The following is a 25,068-nucleotide window of genomic DNA, read 5'->3' on the forward strand; positions in this document are numbered from 1 at the left end:
ACAATGATAAATTGTATAGGTGCACTAGTTCGGCGAAGAGATGGTGATACAAGTGCAATATGGATAGTAGATAATAGTTTTTCTAATCTGAAAATATAAAAACAGCAAGGTAACTAATGATAAAAGTGAGCATAAACGGTATTGCAATGATAGGAAACAAGGCCTAGTGTTCATACTTTCGCTAGTGCAAATCCTCTCAACAATAATAACGTAATTGGATCACATAACTATCCCTCAACATGCAACAAAGAGTCACTCCAAAGTCACTAATAGCGGAGAACAAATGAAGAGATTATGGTAGGGTATGAAACCACCTCAAAGTTATTCTTTCCAATCAATCCGTTGGGCTATTCCTATAAGTGCCACAAACAGCCCTAGAGTTCGTACTAGAATAACACCTTAAGACACAAATCAACCAAAACCCTAATGTCACCTAGATACTCCAATGTCACCTCAAGTATCTGTGGGTATGATTATACGATATGCATCACACAATCTCAGATTCATCTATTCAACCAACACATAGAACCTCAAAGAGTGCCCCAAAGTTTCTACCGGAGAATCACGACGAAAATGTGTGCCAACCCCTATGCATAGGTTCATGGGCGAAACCCGCAAGTTGATCACCAAAACATACATCAAGTGAATCATGTGATATCCCATTGTCACCACAGATACGCACGACAAGACATACATCAAGTGTTCTCAAATCTTTAAAGACTCAATCCGATAAGATAACTTCAAAGGGGAAACTCAATCCATTACAAGAGAGTAGAGGGGGAGAAGAAACATAAGATCCAACTATAATAGCAAAGCTCGCGATACATCAAGATCGTGCCACCTCAAGAACACAAGAGAGAGAGAGATCAAACACATAGCTACTGGTACATACCCTTAGCCCCGAGGGAGAACTACTCCCTCCTCGTCATGGAGAGCACCGGGATGATGAAGATGGCCACCGGAGAGGGATTGCCCCCTCCGGCAGGGTGCCGGAACGGGTCTAGATTGGCTTTCGGTGGCTACGGAGGCTTCTGGCGGCGGAACTCCCGATCTATTGTGCCCCCCCGATCGTTGTAGGGTATATGGAGATATATAGGCGGAAGAAGTACGTCAGGGGAGCCACGAGGGGCCCACGAGGGTGGAGGGCACGCCCAGGGGGGTGGGCGCGCCCCCTGCCTCGTGGCTTCCTCGTTGCTTCCCTTACGTGGACTCCAAGTCTCTCGGGTTGCTTTCCTTCCAAAAAAAAGTTCCGTGAAGTTTCAGGTCAATTGGACTCCGTTTGATTTTCCTTTTCTGCAATACTCTAAAACAAGGAAAAAAACAGCAACTGGCACTGGGCTCTAGGTTAATAGGTTAGTCCCAAAAATCATATAAAATAGCATATAAATGCATATAAAACATCCAAGGTTGATAATATAATAGCATGGAACAATCAAAAATTACAGATACGTCGGAGACGTATCAACAACCCTTTCGACTAGGGACCTTTTAGGACAATCATCATACAATGCATAGTCCCACAAACAAGTCACGTACTTGCTGATACACATCATTGATAATGTCCAAGGACTATCTTTATTCATAAGCACATAGGAAATATCATCATACATGATTGCCTCTAGGGCATATCTCCAAGAGTCCCCCACTTGCACTAGTGTCAATCGAATAGACATCGAATGCCCATAGCTCTAACGTGCCCCTCATGCTTGGATTGTGGAAGCGGCTTAGTGAATGGATTTGCAACATTTGCATCCGTGTGAATTTTGCATGACTCAACATCACCATTCTTTATGATCTTTCGTATCAGGTGATATTTCCGATCTATGTGTCTAGTCTTGTGGTGATCCCTCGGATCCTTGACTTGTGCGATGGAACTAGAATTATCACAATAAAGGTCCAACGGTTTTACCGAGTCTGGGAAAATACCAAGATCATCTAGAAAATTCCGGATCCAAACACCTTCCTTTGCAGCTTCACAAGCCGCAATGTATTTGACTTCTGTGGTAGGATCAGCCACCGTATCTTGCTTGGAACCCATCCAGCTCACTGCTCCTCCTTTCATGATATACACGAATCCGGACTATGATCGACAATCATCTCTTTCGGTTTGGAAACTAGCATCGGCGTAACCCCTTACGACGAGCTTTTCCTCACCTCCATAAACTAGGAGCATCTCTTTAGTCCTTTTCAGGTACTTCAAAATAGGCTTTACCGCTACCCAGTGACTCTCACCTGGGTTGGCCTAGTATCTACTTGTTAGGCTTATTGCAAAAGCAACATTAGGCCGTGTACATATCATGGCATACATGATGGATCCAATTGCCGAGGCATACAGAATCCGACTCATCCTGCTTCGCTCATCAGATGTCAAAGGACTCTGAGTCTCACTTAGCCTTATACCATGTGACACAGGCAAGAACCCTTTCTTGGCCTCACTCATGTTGAACCCCTTCAACACTTTTATCTATGTACGTGCTTTGGCTCAAGCCAAGCAGCCTCCTTGATCTATCTCTATAGATCTTGATGCCTAAAATGTAAACGCCTCACCAAGGTCCTTCATTGAATACTTGCCATTCAATGATTCCTTGACTGAATTCAGCATCGAAACATCATTTCCGATCAATAGTATGTCATCCACATACAAGATCAAAAACACAATCGAGCTCCCACTTAACTGCTTGTATAAACAAGCATCCTCATCGCTTTTGATGAAACTGGGACCAATGACGACCTCATAAAAACGAATGTTCCAACTCCGAGATGCTTGCCTCAACCCATAAATGGATCTCTTGAGCTTGCATACTTTACTAGTGCTACTCGGATCGACAAAACCCTCGGGTTGTATCATATATACATCCTCGGTTAAATTTCCATGAAGGAAAGTCATTTTGACATCCATCTTCCATATCTCGTAATTGAAATATGCAGCTATAGCTAGTACGATCCTTACCGACTTCAGCTTCGCTACCGGCGAGTAAGTCTCATCGTAGTCAATTCCTTGAACTTGTTCATATCCTTTAGCGACAAGCCGATCTTTGTGGATCTGAACATTTCCGTCCACATCGGTTTTCTTCTTAAAGACCCATTTGCAGCCAATGGCCTTTAAGCCAGGCGGCGGATCAACCAAGTCCCAGACTTGATTTTCATCCATGGACTTTAACTCGGATCTCATGGCCTCCAGCCATGCCTCAGAATCCGGGCTCACCATCACTTCTGCATACATGGTCGGCTCGTCACTTTCTAGCAACAATACATCACACACTCTGCGCAATCTTTCCGACCTCCGTGGTTCCGGTGCTGCTTCCACTACGAGTTCTGTTGGGGATATTACTACTGGAGGTAAACCGGCCTTGGGTAGCCGGGTTGAATCTTTGAAGATTAGAAGCCCATGAAGATGTAAAGATGCTAGCGCTTTACGGAGGTCCCAGAGGCGAGTACAATATGTAAATGTAAACCGGCCCAGTCATGTAACTTGTATAGTAAGATAGAAAGAGAGAGACCGAACCGGATATGTTTATAAACCGGTTTCGGGACTCTGCAGCCCGGCGGGCGTCAACCTATGTATATAAAGGGATGACCCGACCGCGGTTTAGAGACAGACAACAACAACTCGAAAGCCAGACAAGCGGATTCGCTCCCTGGCCTTCGAAACCCTAGTAATACCAATCACAACTAGACGTAGGCTTTTACCCTCATCGAAGTGGCTGAACTAGTACAAACTCCCGTGTCCCCTTGTCCGGTTTAACCCCTTTAAGCTAACCCGTCGTGATGGTTCCACAACTAAGTCCTTTCACGAGGACATCTACCGTGACAATCCCACGACAGTTGGCGCCCACCGTGGGGCGATCGCACGATGGTTTCGTGTTCTTGAAGGGCAGCTTCGATGGACTTAAGGGATACGCTGTGGGCCGGATGACGAAGAGTCACCGCGGCAAGATCTACATCGACAGCGTAGGATGGGGTCCCAAAGCCGATTCAATCGAATACGGGTACCGGGTCCCCTTTGGTGGGATTCACGTCTTCATCGGCAAGATCGGCGAACCGGCCTCCGAGCCGGAACTCTGCACCGACATCATCGAAACGGCTTGGCGTGCAAGTCCTTCGTCGATTCAGCCCGAGGCAAGGCATGTTTTCATAGGTGTCGTCCATGGATCAGGGCACGAGGACGGACCGGTGTCCGAAGGAGAAACCGTAGTCTGCTCTGACGACGAGTCTGAATCGCTTTACCAGTTGCAGGACAGCCGGATTGAGGGAGGATCCGAGGGCAACAGTATTCCGGATTCCCCCAGTCTGCCAAACCGGGCCACCATCTTCATGGCCGGCACACAATCGGCACCTCATTCATCTACCGCCGCAGCAATGCTCTCCGGTTCAACAACGGCCACGCCAGCAGGGGCAGGAAGCTCGACGCCACCTCCGGCCCAAGTCTTATCTGATTTGTTCGATGCTCTGGCAACATTGATGTCCGCGGAGGTAGACGCAGCATCCAGGGATCAGCACGATGCGGAGATTACAAAGGTGAAAGATCAGATAGCCCAGGCCAAAGCGGACCTGGCAGCAGAGAACTCCAGGATGGCTACGGAGCGGGCCGAGTTGGAAGCACAGGCTTACCGGATTAGACTGGATCAGAATGCTTCGGAGGAAGTCATGAGAAGAAGGTACCAATCACGTCTCCCATTGGTTTATGAGCCGCAGAATCTTTTCAACACGCTAGGTGCAGGAACTGGCAACCAACCCACACTAAACCAGGCGGGGGCGCCGGGAGCAGGAACGCCGGTTCAGCCACGCACGACGGACCTGCTTCGCCGGAACAACATTGTACCATCAACGCCGCCCGGGCATTATTCCAACCCGTTGGACAACATTGTGGCCGCTGCGTCACGCCTGGCGGCCCTCCCAACCGACGGCGAGCCACCAGTTGCAGTGGAAGCACGTCGGGGCAGGGATATCCTTCAAACAACACTAAATCAACAGCAAGCATATTCACACAGCCAGGAGAGGATTCACTCCACTCCCCGCCCAAGCCGGAGTTATAGCAGACACGTGGAACACGAACCGGCCATGTCCAGTAGTGCACGCTGCCGAAATTCTCCAAGAGGGAACAACCCGGCTGGGGGAGGTGCCAATGCGCAAGATGTGGTGGATCATGGCCGCGCACGTCGAGAGGCCGAGTTGACAGCTCAACACGAGGCACGACAACATACTCCGGTTCACCCCACTGCCTCCGTGGAGCCAGGGATGCGATGTTCAGTTCCTTAGGGGTACCGTGTTTATCTCCTGCTCTGCGTAATGTGCGACTACCCAAGGATTTCAAGGGACCTCGTAAGGTACCAAATTATACCGCCGATTTGCAGCCAGAGGCGTGGGTGGAGCTATGAGATGGCAATGGAGATGTTAGATGTGGACGAGGCGGTGTGTGCTAAATATTTCACCATGATGTTGGAAGGAACAGCTCGCACTTGGTTGAAGAGCTTGCCGATCAACTCTATTGGATCATGGGCCGAATTGAAGCACCGGTTTATCCAGAACTTCAAGGATACGTCTAAGCAGCCGATGTCAATTGTAGATCTGGCCGCTTGTGTCCAAGAGGAAGGGGAGTCCACGACCCATTGGGTCAAATGGGTCTCGGCGATTTTGCATTCGTCAGATCGTATCAACGCAGACACCACAGTGTTAACATTAGAGGGTAATTGCGGTTTCAAACCGTTGAAACAGAAGTTGGGAAGGCTCAAACGCCACTGCAACGACATGTCAACACTCATGGCTGCTTTGGTTAAATACGCTGATTCAGATAATACCAAGGATCCGGATTCAGAGGAGGACAAACCGGAGAAGGGTAAGAAGACCGGTAATGCGAAAGGCCAGCAACACAATCCGGCAGGCCATGGAAACACTGGTAAGCGCAAGGACGACAATGGTTTGGACTTTGTCGCAAATACCAACGCGCAGGAGAATGGCCCGCGCCGTAAATGCAAGCAGCCCCAGAGGGGTGGAGGTCCAGACAACAATTTGGAGCGTTTGTTAAATCAGCCCTGTCCAAAGCATGGATCAAAGGAGAAACCGGCATCACATCTCTGGAAAGATTGTTATATCATGCGGGATTTCAATAATTCCAATATGTTCCAATATGACAACGGCCCGCCCGGCGGTTCAGGAGGAGGTTTCCACGGGCCGGGTTACGGAGGCGGTGGTTTCGGTTCAGGGTTTCCAGGCAATCAAACTGGACACGTCAATCAAGGACACCAAGGCAACTTGGGAGGTTACAACCATCAGGGGAATCAGCAGCAGCAGCAGTAGTCGGGTTATCGGAGCAATCCCGAACAGCTGAACAGCAGGCAATATCATGTCTTCACTACTAGTTTGTGCAAACGTGATCAGAAGCTTCACAAAAGGGTAGTCAACTCTGTTGAGCTGGCAGTACCTCAATATTTACGCTGGTCGGAGCAACCTATCTTGTGGAGCAGAGAGGATCACCCGCCCTGGGTTGATAACCTAGGTCATTTGGCCTTGGTGGTAGCCCCTCAAGTTGGGGGATACAAGTTCACTAAAGTGCTCATGGATGGGGGAAGTAGTATCAATGTTTTGTATTATGGTACATTCCGCCGTATGGGGTTGACAGATAAGGATCTTAAACCGTCGAATACGGTATTTCATGGTGTGGTGCCTGGTAAGTCTGCATATCCTGTTGGTAAGATAGCTTTGGAGGTAGCTTTTGGAGATGACTACGATTCAAGATCAGAAACAGTGACATTTGAGGTGGTGAAGATCAAAAGTCCGTACCACGCTCTGTTTGGGCGGCCGGTTTATGCTAAGTTTATGGCAAGGCCATGTTATGTTTACCTGCAGCTTAAAATGCCAGGTCATAAGGGGACTGTCATAGTACATGGAAGTAGAAAGATTGCTTTGGAGTGTGAAGAAGGTGATGCGGCTTATGCTGAGTCGGTTTGTGCCACGGAGGAGTTAACATTCTATAAGGAGCAAGTTGATCCAGCGGACATGACCTCCTTAAAAAAGCCAACCACGGAACATGATCCAGCATTGAAGTTCAAATCAGCTATAGACACTAAGATGGTTAACTTTGTCCCTGGCGATTCATCCAAACAGTTCAGCATCAGCGCTAACCTGGATCCCAAATAGGAATGCGCGCTCATCGAGTTCATCCGTGAGAATCGTGACATCTTTGCATGGAAACCTTCTGACATGCCAGGTGTACCGAGAGAACTCGCTGAGCACACACTCAACATTGATCTGAAATTCAAACCGGTCCGACAGTTCCTCCGCCGCTTCAATGAGGAAAGGCGCAAGGCTATAGGTGAAGAGGTCGCCCGTTTGTTGGCTGCTGGGTTTATTGTTGAAGTTTTTCATCCAGAGTGGTTAGCCAATCCGGTGCTAGTTCTTAAGAAAAATGGCACTTGGCGCATGTGTGTGGACTACACAGATTTAAACAAGGCTTGCCCTGCAGACACCTTTGCTCTCCCTTGCATTGATCAGATAATTGATGCTACGGCGGGTTGCGACCGTTTTTGGATGCTTATTCTGGTTATCATCAGATCAAAATGGCAGTTAAGTACCAGGAGAAGACATCCTTTATAACTCCCTTTGGAGCCTTCTTCTATGTTTCCATGCCCTTTGGACTCAAGAGTGCCCTGGCAACTTACCAGCGATGTGTTCAGAATTGCCTTCATAAGCAAATTGGGCGCAATGTCCATGCATATGTAGATGATATTGTGGTCAAATCCAGAAAGGAGGAAACGTTGATAGATGATTTACGGGAAACTTTTGACAATCTCCGGGTCTACAAGATGATGCTCAATCCGGAGAAGTGTGTTTTCGGTGTCCCGGCAGGCAAGCTCTTAGGCTTTCTGGTTTCAAACAGAGGCATTGAGGCTAATCCGGAAAAGATTGTTGCGATTACGTCCTTGGCTAAATCGGCGTGTATTAATGATGTGCAGCGTCTAGCCGGCCAGATTACAGCCTTGAGCCGGTTTATCAGCCGCCTTGGAGAGAAGGCCATTGCCTTATATCAAATGCTCAAGAAAACGGATAACTTTGTCTGGAGTGAAGCAGCTGATAAGGCGTTTGAAGATCTGAAGAAACAGCTCGTGGAACCGCCCGTGCTGGCAGCGCCGGTCGATAAGGAGCCCTTATTATTATATGTGGCTGCTAATGCCCGGGCTGTCAGTGTAGCCATTGTGGTAGAGCGCAAGGAGCCTGGCAAAGAGTATCCGGTTCAACAGCCGGTTTATTATATCAGTGAGGTGCTCATTGAGTCAAAGCAGAGGTATCCGCATTGACAGAAACTGGTGTATGGGGTGTTTATGGCAAGCCGAAAGCTCAAACACTATTTTCAGGGCCATCCTATCACAGTAGTCAGTTCAGCTCCTCTGGGTGACATCATTTAAAATAGAGAGGCAACTGGCCGGATTGCCAAGTGGGCCATTGAGCTTGGACCCCACGGGCTCAGATATATACCCCGCACGGTGATCAAGTCCCAGGCACTCGTAGATTTCATCAACGATTGGACGGAGTTACAGGCACCTGAGGAGAAACCAGATAATACATATTGGACTATTCATTTTGATGGGTCCAGACAACTAGAGGGTTCGGGGGCTGGAGTCATATTAACCTCCCCATGAGGTGATAAGTTTTGTTATGTCCTCCGTTTAATGTTCCCTTGTACTAACAATGCAGCTGAATATGAGGCTTTACTCCACGGTCTTCGGATGGCTAAAGAGATGAATTTGAGCCGGGTTAAATGCTTCAGCGATTCAGATCTAGTGGCTCAGCAAGTGTCTGGCACTTGGGATTCTAAGGACCCACTCATGGCTGCATATCGGCGAGAGGTGGACATAGTGGCTGGTCACTTTAAAGGTTATCAGGTGGACCATATAGACCAGCGGAAGAATGAAGCGGCGGACGCTTTAAGTCGTCTTGGTTCCCAACGTAAACCAGTTCCACCCAATGTCTTTCTTGATGTGTTGCACAATCCGTCAGTCAACATACCAAGCGAAGAAGATTTGGCTATTCCTGATCCGGAGGCTCAATTGGTGGCAGCTTTGCATGCCATACCGGATTGGACGATCCCATATCTGGATTACATGAACTGGGGCGAGTTACTAGTTGAGGAAACGTTGGCCCGACAGATAATCCGGCGTTCCAAGTCCATGACCATACTCAACAGGGAGTTACATTGTTACAGTGTTTCAGGAGTGATTCAACGATGCGTTTCTCCTCAGTAAGGTTGTGAGATTTTGCGAGAAATTCATGAAGGGATTGCGGTCATCACGCCGGTTCAAAGTCGTTGGTTGCTAAAGCTTTTCGCCACGGTTTTTACTGGTTGATGGCGCATGCTGATGCGGAGGATTTGGTCAAAAGATGTGATGGATGTCAAAAGTTTGCCCACCGTGTGCACATTCCGGCTCAAGAGTTGCGGATGATCCCAATTACGTGGCCGTTTGCCACTTGGGGGCTGGATATGGTTGGACCCTTCAAGTGCTCCAAGGACAAGAAGACCCATCTGTTAGTAGCAGTTGATAAATCCACTAAGTGGGTAGAGGCAGAGCCAGTTAGCAAGTGTGATGCAGCCACAGCGGTTCAATTCATCAAAAAGGTGATATTCCGGTTTGGCTTTCCACATAGCATTATAACAGATAATGGCACTAACTTGTCAAAAGGAGAGATGGAAGAATTCTGTCAACGTGAGCACATCCGGCTTGATCTAGCATCAGTGGCTCACCCCCAATCTAATGGTCAAGCGGAAAGGGCAAATCAACAAATTCTGCGGGGTATCAAACCAAGGCTTATGGTTCCCTTAAAGCGGACACCGGGTTGTTGGGTCGAGGAGCTACCTTCCGTGTTATGGAGCATCAATACCACACCCAATAGGTCTACGGGTTACACGCCTTTCTTCATGGTTTATGGAGCAGAGGCGGTTCTTCCTAGTGACATCCGTCACGATTCGCCCCGTGTGGCAGCTTATGTTGAAGCTGATAATGAGAAGGCATGTCAGGATTCTCTGGACCTGTTGGATGAAGAGCGAGATCTTGCAGCAGCGCGTTCAGCGATTTATCAACAAGATCTTCGACATTATCACAACCGCCGGGTTAAAACTAGAACCTTTCAAGAAGGTGATTTGGTGCTCCAGCTCATCCAGGATCAGACTGATATGCATAAGTTATCCCCCCCTTGGGAAGGACCCTTTGTGGTCAGCAAAAATCTGCACAACGGATCCTACTACCTCATTGATGTTCGAGAGCATGAAGACTCACGTCAATCGGAGGAGGAGACAAAGCGGCCATGGAACATAGCTCTCCTTCGGCCTTACTATACTTGAAGCCATAGGCTTTTTCATCTGTACATATTTATGACCGTGTATATATCATATAATAAACCGGAGCCTCTGTTATAAGCGGGGTATCTGTTCTTTCTTATATCATATGTGTGCTTTTACAAGTTAACGGTCAAAGCAGAGTCTTTGTTAAACCGGATTTAGAAACTGTATAAAGATAAAGAAAATCACTAGGGGGCTTGGTCATGTTTGAACCATAGTTACACCTCTTGATAGGCTTTTCAGCCACACAAGGACAAATTTGTGGAGCCAAAGAGAGTATTGTTCACTATACAAACTCAAACATAGGCACACGCTGAGCATCGCTCACAAAGTTACTTGGGGGATCTTTTTTGCAAAGCAACAAAGAGTTTGAAAGGACCCTCGTAATTGGCTATCAAGCCACGGCTTGGAAGCCTGGTGTATTCGCCTAAAACCCCGGGTTAACCTGCCTTCATCAAGTAAGCCACTCCTATCCAGGTAATCCTGGCATGACCCATCGAATGTTTGACAAGTCAATCTTTTATAGACCCTGAACTTGTCATAGTTAAAATGGTGATTGGTTAATTGGAGGCCCATCTTAAAAGGCTTTGTTAAATGGTTTAACTCAGAGGCCTGGCAGCCCATGAAAAGCCTCGATTTCGAGCCTGGCAGCTCGTAAAAAGCCTCGCAAATTTTCCTATTAGAATTTTTTTGTTGACAATCATAAGTATTTTTTGATAAATCGGCATCTTTGATCCGGCTTGCTTTCCAACCACCAGCTGTTGGCTCATGATCAGTTATAAACCGGTGGTCACTGACCCGGTATGGTTTGACTAGATCACTAGTATTATGAAGAAAATCCGGTAGGTATACCGGTCCGGTTTAATAGATAGACCGGCATTATGAAGATGAGATTATCAAACGTATCGGGTTGGTGTTAAACACCTTTGCTGTATACACGTTTGCTCACTTAAGGAGGTATGTTCTATACATTATTTTTTGTACAAACACTTGATTATTCAGCTCAAGTACTATATACTTCTTGGATATTATGACATGTTTAGCGGTAAAATGCTAGACACTTTTAAGTTTTTTGTACCCAGGAAGGCAAGTCATCATAGACCAAGCATAAAATATATCCTGAGGGGCGGCACAGATTGTCACAAAGGGTTATGAAGCATGCTCGATGGCATGGCAGATAAACAAAGTTTCAGCTATCCTATTACATGAAGCTTTAAAGCGGCTCAACAGTGCCATTGTTTTTCACAGTAGCCATATAAACCGATGACCGGATCAGGACTCTTCCTCACGATGGTTTGACGGTTGCGGATCAGTTGGTGCACGCACTTCTTCATCCCTCCCTAGCCGCTGGAAATCAGCCGTTGACCAATCGATTCCGGTTAAAGCTCGGAATACTGCTTCTTCATGGATAAGATCAGAAGGGTTAATATCAGGGGCATAAGTATGCTTACGAATCGGAGGCATAAGTTCTTCGACTTCACGGATCTCGGCCGGTTATCTTTTCCCTTCTGCATCATAAAACGGTTGAAAATGGGACAAATCGGTGTCTTCAGCTAATTTGCTGGCCGCTGGCCGCATCTGTTTGGTCAACCGCCGAAGATCATCATTGTCAAAGTTTGAACCGTCTTCTTTAATGCCTGGATACCCTTTAATGATACCTCTGCTTCAAGATCTGGAATCCAGGCCTTGGCTCAAATAAGGGCAGTTAATGCTCCGGCTCTTGCAGCGGCTCTGTTCAACTCGGCAATACGCGCCGGTAACATGCCCAGCTTCTCAAGGGTTTCCTTAATCAATGTTGGCACTGGTTTGTTGTAGGCTGCTGTACTAATGGCTCGCTGAGATCTAGAGTATAGCTGCTCAACCAATGTGTATGCCGCTTTGAGCTTCATCCGTATATCTGCACCAAGATGAGTGATCCGAGTTCCTGCCAAAGATTTTTTCAACATCGTGGTCAGGTTTAAGATTCATTGATTGATGCAACATACATAAGCAGATACTTACCAAAGATAGCAGAGGTCATAGCATTGATTTGGCACTTCAAACCGGCTAGTTCTTCAGCCACCAGTTTTAGGGCTTCCTCGGCATCTAGGCACTTTTGGTCAAACCAACTTTTTCGGTTTCCCATGCAGCACGCTCTTAATTGAAGGATTCTTTCAATTTTTCCATTCCGGCCAGGGCCTGGGTCAGCTCCTCTTTGGCTTTTGCAGCTTCGGCTTGTTGCGACTTCACATTTTCTTGCAAGTCAGAGTTTTTGGCATCTTTGCTTCTCAGTTCAGCCTGCAACATTGAAGGTATCTTCAACAAAACAACATATATATGCACTAAGTATAAAGCATATAACAAGTTATCCACTTCATACTTGGGGGCTAATGCTTATTTGCTCTCAAATACTACCTTCTATGCAAGTCTCCAGAACAATGCAAGCATTGTCCTTTACACTTGGGGGCTAATGTACGTTTGTTCTAAACTGACGGTATGGATTAAAAACCGGATTAACTTGGCAAGTTAAACCGGCCTTTGGGGACTATGCTACAAAATGTTATCTCATTTTTCAAACATGAGTTTTATCCATGATTGAAGACACGCCTTGGCAAGGATTAATGATGGGATGCTTAAAGTGTTACAAAGACCCGGTTTATGATTGATAATCATAAAATGGCTCTTGGGGGCTACATGGAATAGTATTTCAGCTATAAGTCAATGTGCAAGGGAGAAGAATTTACCTCATATCGTTCTGTCATCAAATTCACCAAACCGGCTTCATAATCCCGGTTTGAGTGCAGACGGTTCAAGAAGCCAGAATGAAGCTCATCAGCGTTAAGATGAGCATAGTTGGATAAGTCGCTGCTGATGATGATGAAATTTTAGTATCTTTCATTGGATTAGCCCAGTTTGGTTCTGCCAGTTCAGCATCAGGGGCGGCAGGCTCAGCATCTGTGGGTTCGTCAGTATGTTGGCCGTCAAGGGGCGGATCATCATAAGTTGTTTCACGATGGAGGCCTTCCGGTTCACCTATTTGCTCTGGTTCAACTCTCGGTTCTTCTTCTTCAGCAACAGGGTCTTCTGGCGGATTGGTGACCCGAGCTTTCTTGCTGGGTCTGGCTTTGGCCCTGCAAACAGAATGAAAAGGGTTAACATCCTGTTCAAAAGATGTATGGCACATTGAAAGGAAAGGTTTTTGTAACTCACCCAGCCACAGTTTTCAAAGGGGGGAGTTGAGTTGTTGTCGATTCACCAAAAGAGGAAGGAGGTGTCACGTGATAATTTGAATCGGACGGATTAAGAGGCTGTCTGAAATAACCTGCCTTGGGGTAAGAATGGTCAGAAGTAGGAGAGACCTCAGACCGACGCTTCCGAACCGGAGTATCAGGTAAACCGGTAGAGGTGACCTGTTGGCCACTATGCTGAGTTGTCTGGCGAGCCTCATGTTGTTGAGTCTTCAAAATAAATGTTGGATCCAAGTGAGCAAGAGGATGAGAAAATCTTACTTTCCGGATTGTTTGGCGAGTTTTTTGTGTTGGCATAGAGTCTGAATCGGAGGAAAGGGTAATTACCTCTACGTCCTCAGCCTGACTAGCTTCGGCCTCCTGAGGAAGATCATTGTTAACAAGATGCATAAAAAGAGAGCCAAGTGAATCAAGTTCCACCTCAGCTTCTGGGTCATGAGTATCATCATCAAGCTCCATATTAATCCGGTCAGCCGTTTTCCGCTTTGACGTCTGTTTTACGGCTTTGGTCTTCGGGCGGGTTGGCTTGGCCACTTTGTCTCCAGTTGGCTTTGGAGCTTTCTCCATGGATTTCCATTTCCAGAAGGGGTCATCACCCTATACATATAAAGAAGAAGGGTTACATCTTGTATAAGTCAAAGATATTAGAGATGAAGAGGAAGTGTAATGCTTACAGAAGGCGGTTTGTTCTTGGTGTAGAAGGGACTCAGGCCAGTTTGACTACAGACCAGTTTCGATTCATTCGGAATCTTCTTTACACCTTCAGTAACTTCTTCCTCAGATAATTGGATGTTGCAGTGGCGTTGAGGATCGTCAACCTCACCGGTATATTCGCACATTAAACCGGGATGCCGGCTTAGCGGCAAGATACTCCAGGATATCCAACAGCATACAAAATCTACACCTGTTAAACCGTTTGCCATAAAGGTCCGGAGTTTGGCGATTTGAGGAGCATATTTTGCCCTTTCTGAGGGGCTCAGGCGTTGTGGCATTGGGTGAGTATTGGATAATCTATGATCTCGGAAGCCGGGGAGGGGATTCTCATCTTCAGGCAAAGTGTCTCTGCAATAGAACCATGTTTGGTTCCATTCCTTTGGGTGGCTATGGTGTTTGGCATGAGGAAATTCCACTTCTTTCCGCTTTTGAATCGAAACACCACCAAGCTCTGTATTTGGGCCATTCACAAACTCTGTGCACCGCTTTAAGTGAAAGAAATCCCGGAACAATTCGGCAGTTGGTTCTTCCTGTAAATAGGCTTCATAGAAGACTTGGAAATTGCATAAGTTGTAGACAGAATTGGGACCAATATCTTGTGGATGCAGTTGGAAGCTGGCAAGCACATCTCGATAAAATTTCATCCCTGGCGGTTTGAAACAACGGCTTATATGGTCAACAAAGATTACCACTTCGCCTTGTCTTGGGGTTGGAGGATTCTCAGTTCCCGGGGCTCGCCATTTGATCTCAGTTTTCTTAGGCAGAGAGCCGATGCTAACCATCTCATCCAGTTGAGCTTTAGTAACCCGGGAACGAGCCCAGTTGCAGGCAGTGAATTGTTTGGCCATCGCAAAGCAAACAAACTGAAAATAAAAGGCCGGTTTGTAAATTATGCATGATCATACACAAGAGACAAGGGAGTAAGAAACGTACTGATATAATAAATGGTACAACCCGGAGACTAGTAATGCTAGCGCAGGATTGATCAGACACTGTTAAACCGGAGTATATTTGTGAAGGTAACATGCTCTTCCGGTTTATCAGAGGGCTAATGGCATAGACTATTTATCCAATGTCAAATCACTTATATTGGCGTGAGGAGAAACAAATCTCACAATGATGTATAATACTTTCGGATCTAGAGATAAGACAGAAAAGCAAAAATAATTGGATCTTGAAGGGGTATAGAACTGAAGCAATTTTTGACAGACAGATTAGTTGTTTGCGCATAAAGATTTGTGATGATCATGGTAGGTAAACTACGGTAAGAGATGTATCAAGGATGAAGTGTCCATCTATTAAAGGAAGAACATGGAAGAACAACACTGATGAAACTTCGGAAGAATTGCGAGGAATATCGAAACCCTAGAACATTTCTATGGTGAAAAAATCAGAGCTTACCGGAGCTTGTGAAGAAGCAGAAGGGCGCCGCAGTTCTCTGGTGCGTTCAGGGTGATGTAGCGGCCGAGGTCGGAGCAGAGACGACGGTCGACGGTGGCGGCGGAGTTCCAGAGGTTGAGCGGCACGAGGAAGGCGATGCGAAGAAGCACGGGGGGAACGGTGAAAATGACCCCTCGGTCCTATTTATAAGGCAAAGTGAAAAATGGCAAGTGCGGGAATCGAGGAGAAATGGATAAGTTAATAAAAGTGTCACCTCGATAGCTGGATATATATCAAGTGAAGGAAATCTCCGATATCAACGGATGGATGATGTCAGGACGGTTTATCGTAATTTTGAAGTATGACGTCATGGCGGTTTACAAGATCAAAAACAAAGACAAGAGAGAAGGTTTTTTCTAAAGTGTGGAAGATTGACATGAACAAGTTCAAACCAATCTGGGGCCTAATGTTGGGGATATTACTACTGGAGGTAAACCGGCCTTGGGTAGCTGGGTTGACTCTTTGAAGATTAGAAGCCCATGAAGATGTAAAGATGCTAGCGCTTTACGGAGGGCCCAGAGGCGAGTACAATATGTAAATGTAAACCGGCCCAGTCATGTAACTTGTATAGTAAGATAGAAAGAGAGAGACCGAACCGGATACGTTTATAAACCGGCTTCGGGACTCTGCAGCCCGGCGGACGTCAACCTATGTATATAAAGGGACGACCCGACCGCGGTTTATAAACAGACGGCAACAACTCGAAAGCCAAACAAGCGGATTCGCTCCCTGGCCTTCGAAACCCTAGCAATACCAGTCACAACTAGACGTGGGCTTTTACCTTCATCGAAGGGGCCGAACTAGTATAAACTCCCGTGTCCCCTTGTCTGGTTTAACCCCTTTAAGCTAACCCGTCGCGATGGTTCCACAACTAAGTCCTTTCACGAGGACATCTGTCGTGACAATCCCACGACAGGTTCCCTGACTGGGTCCGATATGATCTCATCACCCGCCGAGCCATCCCTGAGTGGTACTCGAATTTCTTCGAGTCAGACCGTCCTCCCACTGGCCTCCTGGCTGAGAAACTCTTTCTCAAGGAAAACCCCGTTCCGAGCAACAAACACTTTGTTCTCTTCCCGGTTGTAGAAGCTATGTCCCAAGGTTTCCCTTGGATATCCCACGAATATGCATTTATCCAACTTGGGTGTAAGCTTGTCTGACATAAGTCGCTTGACAAATGCTTCACAACCCCAAATCTTTAGAAAAGACAAACTAGGAGTCTTCCCGGTCCACATCTCATGTGGTGTCTTATCTATGGATTTTGATGGTACCCTGTTAAGTGTGAAAGCTGCAGTTTCTAGAGCGTATCCCCAGAATGACAAGGGTAAATCCGATTTGCTCATCCTTGACTGGACCATGTCCAACAAGGTCCTATTCCTCCACTCCGGCATGCCGTTTCTCTACGGCGTACCCAGAGGTGTGAGCTGAGGTAATATACCTCGGCTTTTCAGATGATCATGAAACTCTTGGCTCATGTACTCACCTCCATGATTTGATCGTAGAAGTTTTATAGTCTTGCTGAGCTGATTCTCAACCTCATTCTGAAACTCTTTGAACTTTTCAAAAGTTTCCAACTTGTGCCTCATCAAATAGATATATCCATATCTACTCAGGTCGTCGGTAAAAGTCACGAAGTACTGATAGCCACCCCTGGCAGTTCTGCTCATTGGACCACATACATCACTATGTATAAGTTCCAATAGCTCGGACGCCCTCTCACAACTCTTTGCGAAAGGAGACTTAGTCATCTTGCCGAGAAAGCATGATTCGCATGTCTCGAACGACTCAAAGTCGGGCGAAGTTAGGAGCCCATCATCATGGAGCTTCTTCATGCATTTCAGACTAATGTGTCCAAGTCGGCAATGCCAGAAGTATGTCGGATTTATATCTAGGCTTATGCCTCTTGAAATTCATGTTATAGACCTGTTCCTGTTCTAGTTTCAATATAAATAGCCCATCAACAATGGGTGCATAGCCGTGGAACATACCATTCAAATACAATGAACAACCATTGTCCTTTAAATTGAATTCATAACCCTGACTCATCAAGCATGAGGCAGAAATAATGTTCCGACTAGGTGCAGGAATGTAATAACAATTATTCAATTCCAAAATAAATCCAGAAGGAAGCTGGAGCTGCATCGTGCCGACTTCCAACGCAGCAAGTCTTGCTTTGTTGCCGACCCTGATGTCAATCTCCCCTTGTGCCACACGCCTAGTTCTTACCAGCCCTTGCATCGAGTTGCAAATATGAACAACCGATCCAGTATCAAATACCCAAGAGCTACTAGGTATGTCAGCAAGGTAAATGGCGATAACATATGCAACAAGTGTACCTTTTTCTGAAGAAGCATTTCCAGCCTTCTTGCCATGCTCTGCAAGCCACTTGCTACAGTTCCTCTTCCAGTGACCGGTTTCCTTGCAATGATAGCAAATGGTCTTTGAGTCCGGTCCAGACTTCGGCGCAGCGGCAGAGGTTACCGTCTCCGTGCCCTTTGCCTTAGCCTTCTTCTTAGACCAACTCTTCTTGAACTTAGCCGATTTCTGCACCATCAACACTTGATGGTGCCTTTCTTAATATCCTGCTCTGCCACTTTGAGCATCCCATGAACTTCAGTGAGCTTCTTATCCATGCCATGCATATGATAGTTCGAGATGAACGTCCCATAGTTGGGCGGAAGAGAACCTAGAACTGCATCAGTAGCCAGCTCATCCAAGAGCGAGAAGCCCAAACGATCCAAAGCTTGCACATATCCGATCATCTTGATCACATGTGGGCTTAGTGGATCACCTTCCTTCAGCTTACAATCCATCAAGGATTGCTAGACGTTGAACCTTTCGGTCCTAGCCTGTGTCTGAAACATGCTCTTGAGACTATCGATCATATCGTAAGCCTCAACATTTTCAAAATACTGTTGCAAATCGGGCTCCATACAAGCCAGCATCAGACATCTGATCTCCATTGATTCATCAACGAGTTTCCGGTAGGCATTCTTAGTTGTGGCACTAGCATTATCGGCAGGTTCCTCTGGAACTGGATCCTATAGAACTTGTTCCTTTTTATCATGCTTGAGAACTATTCTCAGATATCTATACCATGTGGTAAAGTTTGTTCCATTCAGTTTATCCTTTTCCAGAATTGATTTCAATGCAAAGTTGGGTTGAGAAGGTGGTGCCATTGATCTACAATAGAAAATATGCAATCACTAAGCAATGTGTTTAGGTGGAGTAATTCAAGCCTAAACAGAAATACTCCCACTGAAGTCGGCATCCCTTCGCAAACTCTTAGTGATTCAGGATCTGACTAGCACATGCGACTAGTGAGCCTTAGCATCACTGCTAGACAACATGCCTATCCGGTAAGCAACTCCTTGCTAATCGTATCTCTATACGACTCCTATCGGTCGGGAAGGTATCTCATACCCCGGCCCCCAACCTTCTTTGCCACAAGGCCCAAAATCATTTTGATAGCCTTGTCAAGTTAACCTGATGCAGTGCATGTTTGTGTCCGACATGAACCATTCAGTTCAAGGACACCTAGCACCACCCCAATTTTATGAGCCCACTACTAGACGTACTTGACGTGCGAAGGTGTAACATCAGGAATGGAAAATTACTTGATATTAACGAGGGATCTTTCTAGCATTCTAACATGCATAGATAACAAGAAGCATAACAATCACAAATAAAACATATATTGTGAAATAGTATGGCTCCTTCATGGATGTTCTTCCAGGTCGGCTCCGACTCCGATGACCATCTAGGAACTCCATCTTGTTTGTCACACCAGGACGCCAAGCCGCCAACCTGATCTCTATTATCCAACTACTACAACTAGTAAATAATTTTACATAGAGTCCCAAGTCGACACGCAGGTCATTATACAATATAATGACAACACTTTGGCTCTTGCCGGCTGACAAACATGACACACATGCCATGTATAATTTACAAACATGCATCACATACACATGAGCCATACTATTCACATCAAACCTGCAAAACAAAGTTACGCACAGAATCACATTCTACCGGTTTGAGTGATCGTGTATGAAATACAAGGCGCTATGCACATAGCGGTCCCTCTGATACCACTGCCATACAGAAAACATAGCCACATCGATCCCCATGTGCAGTTGATCTCATCAACCGTGCACATAGCCGATCTTATCAACAACGACATATCTCATGTACTGCCTCGACATATCTAATATGCATATGATCTGAATCCAAATCCTATAGCAGAGGCTCTGATACCACTTTTGGGTTCTACGGTAGGGTGTGTCGACTGCAAATTAAAATTTCCTGCGCGCATAACAACCAAGAACATGCTACGGGAGATGGATCACAGTTTGTTACCACTAGACGTGCAATGCCGTGCAACAGAAGAAGAGTTGGGGCAGCGCGTCCGCGTGGATCGTCTCCTCCTTGTTCGATCTTCCTTGAACAGCCGGTCGTCGGTTCCCACGTACAGGTTCGCCGGAGCGGCGCAAGTGCACCACCTCTAATGGTACCCACGCATGAAGGAGGAACGTCGTGTGGCGGACTGCTAGGTCCGATCACACAACCAGCGGCGAGTGGAGGTGTCTATTTGCAACACATGCAAACCCTAGTGACAGCGCCAAAGCGATCAACCACATGAGTGTGCCGCACCCCACTTCATATAGGCGTCCGTCGTGGGCTCAACACTTGGGACTCGCACGGACCCTAAAGCCCATAAGTCTACTCGGCCACAATCCGAATACAGCTCGGATCACATCCGACCAGTGTCCCCGGATCCTACCTCATAGGTTCCTTCCCTTAAGCGCGTGACCCCTTAGGTTCAAGCTTGCTTGGTCGCAGTTCGGATCACCTCCGAACTACACAGTTGGTAGCGACCTCTAGCAAGCCATGCCGAACACCAAGTAGACCATGAAGCTGCTTAGGCGAACCTGTACATCATACTTCCATTCCTTTTGCCACACGATATATGTTGTCGGGCTCAAGGTGAGTCTGCCATCCATGTGCTAGCCCGACCTCTTTCTTGTTCCAGTGATGCCGACCACAAAACGGATTATCTCATAATCCATGTCGCATGGCCATTCTTATCTTGGTCGGATCACACGAGGGCCCTAGAGTATATCTCTCCTAATTGGAGGGGCAAATCCCATCTTGCTCGACCATGTCTCACAGCATGGGTCTGGACAAGCCCAAAACCTACCTTTGTAACTACCCAGTCACGGAGTAGCGTTTGGTTGGCCCAAAGCAAGTCTGTCACCATCCCGAGTACATGTGCCAGCTCAGGTCTTAGTACATAAAAAGTATGTTGTACTAGAGACTCACAGATGACATATTGATGCGTCTCATAGTTGGGTCTGTCCGACTCGGACCTTATCTCGACGCGGATCCGACTACGTCGAATCCGACCAGATCCTTCCAAGTCCATATTATCCGGTTAGCATCCAATGCTCCATCGCTAGTGAGACGAAGCAATCGACCATGTCATATGCTAGTATAGTCGGCTGCGCGTCCACACAACCCTTTCGACTAGGGACCTTTTAGGACAGTCATCATACACTGCATAGTCCCACAAACAAGTCACGTACTTGTTATACACATCATTGATAATGTCCAAGGACTATCTTTATTCATAAACACATAGGAAATATCATCATACATGATTGCCTCTAGGGCATATCTCCAATAGTATCCGTTCCTGGCAAGAGAACCAGACAAAGAAGGTGCAGGCAACAGGATAATATCACGGCTATCCTCACTAAAAACTAGGTAGTATGAATGTTGTTAAAGGAGTCATCAGCATCAGTAAACTAGTGATCTAGATAAACTCGGGGCCAACGATAGTCATGTTGGCGTATTTTAACATTAAAGTGAAAGCACAAGTGCTCCCTGGGTGATTTTGGTACTTAATGTCAACATATCTCTTGTTGGACTAATATTTTTATCTAGTATATTTTAGAAAAGTTCAACAAAGGCGTGGCATGGACAAGAGGATGTGGAACCCCTTCTAGATGATAAGCACAGTAGATTGGCAAACGCTCAAGACTCTTCATTTTATCTTTAGTGATCCAAGATCACATTGAGTCCATAGGAAAGCCAATACTATTAAAAGGGATGAGGTGTTTCTTAATGGCTTGCTTGCTCAAAGTGCTTAGTGATATGCTCCAAAGCCCTCAACCACTTTCTCATTTCCACATATGTCCCCAACCTAAAGTCAAACTCGGCCCCACCGATTTGATCTATCCGGCGCCACCGAGTTAATTTGACATAGCCACTGCTAGAAACCCTAATCATTTCAGTCTCACCGATGCGACCTCGGTCTCACCAAGATGGGCTTGCAAACTCTCTGTTGCCTGTTGCAATTATTTAGGTCCCATCGAGATATGCAATCGGTCCCACCGAGTTTGTGTGACCTACAATCTATTTGCTTATTATCAAAATCGGCCCCACCGAGTTTGTGTAATCGGTCAAACCGAGTTGAGGTTTTACCCTAACCCTAGCGCATCCGTCCCACCGAGTTGATCATATCGGTCCCACAGAAAACTCTAACATTCACATTTTGAACCATATCGGTCTGATCGAGTTTCACTATTTGGTCCTATTGAGTTTGGCTCTTTTGTGTGTAACGGCTAGATTTTGTGTGGAGGCTATATATACCCCTCCACCCTTGACGGTGTCCTGGACTAGGGGGTACTCACCACGTCGTCTCCCGATCTATTAGATTGGGCCGAGGACCCCCGTGGCCGTATACTCATGGGCCAGTTCGGACGGCTACCGCATACAAGGAAGATTCCACAAGACTTGGCGATCAAGACAAGGACTTCTCCCCACCGGCGTATTCGGCTAGGACTCTTGTTATCCTAGGCCTCCGGTGCATTATATAAACCGAGGCCAGGCTAGTCGATAGATATACAATATATACAACAATCATACCATAGGCTAGCTTCTAGGGTTTAGCCTCCTTGATCTCGTGGTAGATATACTCTTGTACTACCCATATCATCAATATTAATCGAGCAGGACGTAGAGTTTTACCTCCATCAAGAGGGCCCGAACCTGGGTAAAACTTCGTGCCCCTTGCCTCCTGTTACCATCCATCCTAGACGCACAGTTCGGGACCCCCTACCCGAGATCCGCCGGTTTTGACACCGACATTGGTGCTTTCATTGAGAGTTCCGCTGTGTGATCGACAAAAGGATCGATGACTCGCCTGCAGATCAACTGCGACTTTGACATCTTCGTCACCAGCTCGACTGGTCACCTTGGTTTGACCAAGAATTGCGCCCCGTGTTCGGATCACCATGTCCGGACGAGGGCCTTCATCAAATATAAACTCCGATCTCTATGAAGATCACGGAGGAATCATCTATGGAGCTCGGGGGCTCAACGTCAACATTGTCCTCAAGCGACCGTGCTGTTTTTCTGGACAGCGAACTCGTATCTGCCACCACCACCTCCTCGAGTATCGCTTTGACGATCGCTTTGGTGGAATTGTGCGGAATTGAGTATACAACAACCCTGGAAAATTTCGTTGAGTTCCTATGGAGGAATCTCTGGCAATCCACGATATACCGGAGCCCTGTCAAATCTGGACGAGAATTTGGATGAGTTTAGGGCGTGGTATCCAGCTTCTAGCTCGGACGTCCTTTGAAAGATCCAACCGTTGATCGGCTGCGGAATTCCTATATCTACCACCTCTCAAAATTTCGGCTCGATCCGACCGTCCAAACTCCGGGAACCTTCCGATTAGTGCATCACTTTTCGGATCTGTTTTCTGCGCGAAAACGAATCCGACCCGAATTCATCTTTTTTATGAACAGGATTTCGGACATCCCTTTTGAAGGAAGTTTTGTATGGGGTATTGTGTTTTGTTTCCGAACACATCCCACTAATTGTAAGATCTTTTGAACATGATCTTCAACATCATGCTGGTGTCAAACCAGTCCGGCAATATTACTCCACGGCTGCCGACCTGCGCTAGACACGGCGTCACTTTGTTGAGCCGAGCTCAACTTCTTCGGATCATCATCTCGGCAAGACGAACAAGAGCCCGACATCACGAAGGATAAATCATCACCAACATCGCCGCCCCACGGATTACACGGAGCGGGCATACCGGCATCGCCGCACGGTCGCTTTATCAAGCCGGCATCGACCACGTCACGACCTGCATCGACAGGGCTGCACTATTGCTTCTTCAAGCTGGTGTCCATCACGCCGACCTACTTCGACTCAGCGGCTGACATCGAGGCTTCAACATCTCGACTGGACCAGGGGCTTCGCCATCTCTTCATCAACCTACTCCGGACACTTCGGCGTCACTAGCCGACCAACTCCGTCACGTTAGCTGGGCCGAGGGCTTTGCCTCGGCGAGTCAACCTTTACCAGCATTGCCATGCCGTCGTTTTATCGCCCATCAGGCAATGGGTGTGCGGAGCGGGTCCCAATTTTAGGAATCACCTTCCTTCGGATTGCTACAACAAATAAACCAGGTGCTATTAATCCTAGTATTTTTTGCTTATTTGGGTTCATTTTTCCCAAGGAATTATTACTCTGGTTTGTCCGTCATATGTACACAGGTCCATCAAATGGTGGCTGCATTAACGACAATCGCATGGTGGTTTGGTCAGTTTCCGTACATAGTCCGGCGAACGCCGCACTCGGAGCTCGGACCGACCTGCGAATTCAGGCTTTGCCACGCCTTTACCGCATCACGCCGACGCCCTGCATCGACTTGACTTTGGCGCCAGGCCATATTTCTTTTATTACTCACTTTGCATAAATTATTTATTATGCAACGATTTTTTTTAATTATCATTATTACTATTATCTCCGGTTTGCACCATTTTTTTGCATAGGAAAATGATCCGGGGACTTCGGCGTCATTCTGCCGGTCTGCATTGATCGTGCTATGTCACTACTTCGGCGTGTCAAGCTCTCCGCTCCGCCACCTCGGGACCGGCTTGAGGGATGGAACCTTGCCCCGCATCAAGATCGGACCGTGTCATCAATACCGAACACATTAACCAGCTAAGTCGCTTTCATGCTCAAAGCTTTAATTTCTAACTTGCGTTCGGTTCGACCAAGCATTATACTTTTTTTGGAAAAAAGTTGCTTCTAAAAAATTTCCTTGTCCAAACTTTGCTTGTGACGCATAAATTCAAATACCCCGTTTACTTGGGGGCTTCCTTTATGAAGCTTTTCCTGTTGCATATGATTATACTTGTACGGCTTCGTTCCTTGTTCGTGTATTACGCCACAATATGCACTACATTGACTTAAGCGATTTGCAAGCTGGGTTGCCTCGCTCCTGTGTTTACCCCTACGTTCCCGATTGTTCAGCTAGGGAGTAAAGGGAGC

The sequence above is a fragment of the Triticum dicoccoides genome, chromosome 5A, assembly GCF_002162155.2.
Source record: "Triticum dicoccoides isolate Atlit2015 ecotype Zavitan chromosome 5A, WEW_v2.0, whole genome shotgun sequence".
Taxonomy (NCBI): domain Eukaryota; kingdom Viridiplantae; phylum Streptophyta; class Magnoliopsida; order Poales; family Poaceae; genus Triticum; species Triticum dicoccoides.